Genomic DNA, 6,000 nt, shown 5'->3' with positions numbered 1-6,000 from the left:
AATATAAATTACAGTATTTTACATGCTACAAAACTTTGGAATTTGAGCAAAACTCTAATTTAATTTTCTTGTATCATGCCAACTTAAATGCAGAATTCAGACATAGTGTTAAGATTCTAAATAACACACCATGCCAGAGAAACGCATAGGCAGGGTCCCAGGGATATGCTAAAAATAACCTAATCCAAGTATAGGATTCCTTTTGCTAATTGAGGGGATGCCTAGAAAGGAGAAAGTAAAGTAAAGATAAAAATCATATAAGAAAATGCTAATAGTTAACATACAATGACTTAAGGGATGTGAGAATAGGTATTTTAAACATACTTAAGTGTGATAATTGCGTTATGATTACATAAGAAAATATTCTTTTTATTTTTTGAGATATACTGTTTCATTTAGGGGTGAAATAACATAACATTAGGATTTTCTTTAAAAATATTCCAGCAGTAAAAACAACATCATAGAAATCATGAAATCTGAAGCAAGTGTAGCAAACATGTTGATGGCTTCATGGGGAGTCCCTTATAGTAGTAACATTCTCTCCATTTTTGTGTATGTTTGGAAATTCCCAAAATGAAAAGTTAAAAATTATCGCAGAATTAAGAGGTAAAAACTTCCAGCTATAACATAACTAAATTACGAAGATGTGATGTACAGCATAGGGAATATAGTCAGTAATATCGTATTATAATAACTCTGTATGGTGACAGATGGTAACTAGACATCATGGTGATCATTTCGTAATGTATAAAAATATTGAATCACTATGTTGTACACCTGAAACTCATATAATATTATATGTCAATTATAATTCAATAAAAATAATAGAGTGAAACACCTTTAAGAATTTAATTCATCTGTGTATGTGTATTCTTGCACTGACATTTAGATCCTTTCATCATTTTTTAAAGCACCTTGGAAATTGTGTCTTTTGGCAGTGGTTTTCATCCCATCTTTTGTAATTTACTGTCTCACGATTTATAAAAGATTTGCTTATCAGTGGTGACCTGCTGACAGTAAATTATTAAGCTCTTTTTTTGAAACATACCCCCTCCTCTAACATGCCCATCTACACCCAAAGGATAACCAAGTGGCAGGAATGCAAAACGGAAAAGCAAAAGCCTATGCTTACCTAACTTGATCTTTGTGTTCAACTTTTTTAGGTGCCAAAATAATATGCCACCAAAAGACATCTTACTAAATGTCCTTGGGGGGAGGAATAGGCAGGTGAATGGGAATGAAAAAAAAGAAGTCCTTTAGGGGGAAAACATTACTTTTCAAACATTCAAACCTATTGTAAAGATGTAAAGGTGCCAGATTACTAAACACTAATAGTCTTTGCTTTACCCTTTATTCTCAGGTATTTTTAAAAACCCAAAGCTAACCTGGTAAAATCCTGTTTTATTTTTATTGCTTCTACTTTTTAATAGCAGCCAATCTTGGAGAACAGAGGTCACATAGAACAAAATGAGTCATTACTTAAACTATGAGAATGCTAGTATGAATAATTATTGTACATAAATTAGACCAGAGTACTTCATTCTCTTGCTTGGGTATGGCTAATACAGTCTATCCTCTTGATTTTTGCAATGTTTACTACAATAATGAACAATTTGGTTAATCTGCCTATAAAAATTGATTTTGTTTGTCCTCCAATATTTTGTACTAATAAGAATTTCCCTTTAAAACATAGCTGGTTCTGCCTCATCAACCTCAGACTTTCATTTTAGAGTGGATCTTCTAATTATAAAACCATTCGGTGACAGTCTGGACAAAAATGGCATTCTGGTTAATACCACAAAAGAATATGGATGCCTGAGTTTATACCAATGCATGTCCCCACCTAAAAATGGGGGAACCTGTAGAAATTAGTTATGATATTATTTCATCTAAAACATTTGAAACAGTCTAACTATTTCAGAGAAACATATAGGTGCTAAGTATTCAGCGAGGGATATAATATCATCTGTTAAAAAAGGTCAGATAGTTTTACGCAAGTTAATTTTCAGAAGCAAACAGATCTTGAAATGTTCTGATGATAGGCGACACCAATTGGCATTTTCTCAAACATTCTGCTAAAAGAAAAGAGGGAAGTTTGATAACATCAAGATCGGCTTCCCTTTTCTAAAGTTTTCTTAAATCATAACTTCTCTTCTATAGGAACAAAAGCAGCATGGCCCTATTTCAAAATGGGGACAAATAAACACTAAATAGAACTGAAAATGATTTCAGTAAGTCCTTTTCATATGGTTCTTCGGCATAATTGCATGAATGTCGTGTGGATTTGTTTGGAATTATTGAAAAAGCAACAGGAAAAAGAACACAGTACTTTTTTTTTTTTCTGTTTGGTCTGTGAATGACGGGAAAGGTGATGTGTTAAAATATAAGAAATGTTATTAACCGTACTCTACTCATGGTAGAAGCAAACTGTAGCTAGCTTATGTTTTATATCCCCCTCGTTTCAAAAAAAAGATTTGAGGCAGGTATAAGATTTTAAAGCAAGGGCATAATTACTGACAAAAGAGTCTCTGCAGTGCTTGAGAACCCATGAAAGGAGGATTTTCCCTGCCCCTTCTTTATGTGCCTTTGTAGCTCTCAAACTACAATGATTTTGTAATAGTTCCATAGTAAAAACTGGCCTTCTGCTGTCAGGGGTACATCAGCAAATAGTATAGATCAGTGATGTCTGCAAGGTATTTGATCTCTATGGGAGTTGTTCTTACATCATTCATCCCCTCCACTAAAGCTGTCTGATTCATCCTTCCCATAGGTGCTGGTCCCAGGTGTGTGAGGGCAGCACCCAAAGCACACAGAGGAGCGAATCTCCCTGTTTGAGCACTGCACGCATCTGTGCAGTAATGAATTAGGAATATCAGGGGCTAATCCCATAGAAATTTAGTTGATGCATTTAAGGAGTGAATTTTAAGCAGTAAATACAAATAAGTAATCAAGCCACTTCTGATGGTATTGAGTATACGAACTCCATCCATCTGAGAGCCTGGAAGATGGACTGTTAATGATGTATGACCAGGTTGGAGAAAAAGAGGATCTAGAAATGACAAGGACAAAGATATTTTTACTAGATACAGGTGGACTAAAGATTTCACTAACTCTTTAATTTAAGGGAGGATTGGAAAGCAGCACCAGAACTGAACTACATAAAAAACTTTTTTTCTACCGTGTAACATACTGTTTGTGATCTTTGTATATCCATTTGTTCTTAAATTATTTATTTAGTAAATTGTGCACTGTTCATTTTATTATTCTTTTGCCGCCATTTTATGGTCCAAAATTTAAAAACTGTTTCTGCAGTTGTGAAAGAGAGATAGCTGAATCCAGTTGTGTTCTTCAGCATAGGCTACACAATGATAGCACGGATAACAATATTGGACCACTCAGCTCTTTAACTGTTAAAGGTTTACTTCTAGATCGTAAGAAATCTCTTGAGGGTCTAGTTGCTCACCAGACCAGCTCCCAAGGATCCAGGGGTGCTTCCTTCTTATAGCTACACCAACTGGAGTATGGGGTTTCTAGGGTCATGGGAAGAAAAAGTGCTCTTAAAAACTTTGACTAGAAGTGACAAATTTCATTTCTTTTCAAGCCCATTGGTCAGTACTAGTTACGTGGCCCCAACCTAACTATACAAAAGAGTGGAATATGTAAGAGAGCCACAGAATGGTTCATGAGCACCATTGTCTCTGCCATATCTGATTACTACAAGTAAAATTTGTGCTAAGAATGTCTAGACAGAGTAAGTAATACTTCTCCTAGAAGTTTTTCTCAAACATTAATAAATATAAAATCATGGGGTGCTTGTTGAAAGGGCAGATTCCCAGGCCCATGTGTCAAGTTTGGTTTAGTAGGGTTAAGGTAGAACTAGTGCCCTAATCAGGCTTATTCTACAAAGGTATGCGTGCTGCATGGGGTACATGGAAAGATTCTGCATTGAGGTGTGATGTAAAAAATCTCTTTAGGGAACTAGAATGTAAATGAAATGAAACTAAAATTCAAAAATAAGTCATATGGGACAGTCAGTGTCTTTTTGAGTCACCCCTTCTATACCACAGGGGAGTCCATTCTACCCTATGGTCCGAGGAAGTTGGACAAATATCCCACCAACCTCTTGTAAGTACAAATGCAGCACTGCCAAACCCTGTCTGTGAAGAATCATGTTAGATCAGGACCTTTGTTCAGACTCCTTACAGAAATCTCAGGTTTTCTTCTTTTGCCAATTGTTCTTGTACTTGACTTGGAGAAAATGTGTTAAAGGAAAACACGTTTGCTTCTCCTCCAAGCTCTAAAATAGGGTCTTTCCATTCTTTCTTTTCTTCTCAGATTGCTACTGAGGCTTCATGCTCATCAGTTTTTATTCTTTGGAGAGAAAACTAGAAGAAAAAAATTAGGTGATAATATGGGTAATTTTAAGTGTAGGCATGTACGAAAACTTCTTGAAAATCAGGTTGCGGTATGCATTCTTATTTTAGATTTGCCCCTGTTAACATCGTCTCAATAAGCAGGTGCATAAACTTCCCCAATCTGTCACTGTTGTTTATTTAGCCTGTATGCTTCAAAATCTACTGATGGATGATACCCAACCAGCTTGAAGCTTGACTTTCAGAAACCAGAGCCTTGAAGTTTTGAGACTTTCTTAAAGTGTAGTCCAACGAGTTTTTTAGAATAGGAGCACATCTCTCAAAGATACTGTATCACATTTGTATGTTAATTTTAGTTCAACAAATAGGAAAAATGATTATGAGTAATAGCTCTCTGCTTTCAGATAATTCTTTTCATGTTCAAAGTGCTTGACAAACATTAATTAAATCACTGGCAGTCAAATTAGATAAATATGTTCTCTGTATGTGCATAACTATACCTTCCATGCACACAGTCTTCTAAATCACATCACTGCAGATCAAATATTTTTTTGCCATCTGAACTTGATTGGCTGACACTGATTCCGAGCAACAGATAATTACTGGAAGGGCTAATCATGAGGAGAGATTATGTAAGCTTTCTTTGTTTTTAAACAGAAACATGAATTTATCCTTGATAAAAGGTACAGGATGAACCACAGCATAAAACGTTTCTGTCTCCAGGCCAGAAGGTAACAATGATAAAGCAAATTCCCTTGCATTATAGTGTTGGAATAGCTAAGCCCTAATTTAAAGAGATCATTTCATCCACAGAGAGTACATTTTATGCTTCCTGTGCTACTGATGTTTTTGGCCTTTTTAGCACCAAAAATGAGAAGGCTTTGCAGGCTAAATATGGTGTTGATTTCAGCAATATGGTAAATAATTGTTCATTAATACTAGGAATCCTTGGTCACTACTGACTTGAGAAGCATTTGGGCCAGCAAATTAAACATAATATATTTCATGATGATTTTTAGAAAAACTTAGTTATTTTTCCTTCATTGAATTTAATGAAGCTTTCCAGACCATCCCAAGAAATTAACTGCTCCCAATAGACCTCCAAAACAAAGTATATTCCAAATAAAAAGAGTGCTAATAGCATTCCATCCTTCAATAACACCTAACAAATTAACACACTCTACCTATCTACATCAGACAATTGAGAGAAGGCTTGTACGTGCATGTGTAGACAAAACTTAGCCAGAGTCAGACTTGGTTTCCTCAGATGCTAAAGCTGCAGAGCTACAAATGGAGGGGGCTTGACTTTCTCCTTCCACTCCATCTGCCAAAAACTAGTCTAGTCTGTTTCCAGGGAAGAAAGGTACTTGCTAATTGTCTCACAAGTTGCTGAACAAAAGAACATCTAGTTCAACCAAATTGTCTTTTGGAAAGACTTTGCAAAACTATCTGTTGGAGTCATGGTAGCTGTTCATGTGGATCTCACAGAATGGTATTTGTTTCTCTTTTATAGAAGAGCTAACTTGTATTCCTCTAAACCTGAAATATGAGAGGTTCCTCTTCCTTACTAACGAAAACCTGGAGTTCAGTGAGGTTATGTGATGTGTTCAAGGTAATATCCACAGCC

This window comes from Balaenoptera musculus, chromosome 7 (assembly GCF_009873245.2).
Source record: "Balaenoptera musculus isolate JJ_BM4_2016_0621 chromosome 7, mBalMus1.pri.v3, whole genome shotgun sequence".
NCBI classification, from domain to species: domain Eukaryota; kingdom Metazoa; phylum Chordata; class Mammalia; order Artiodactyla; family Balaenopteridae; genus Balaenoptera; species Balaenoptera musculus.
Note: the sequence above shows the minus strand (reverse complement) of the source record.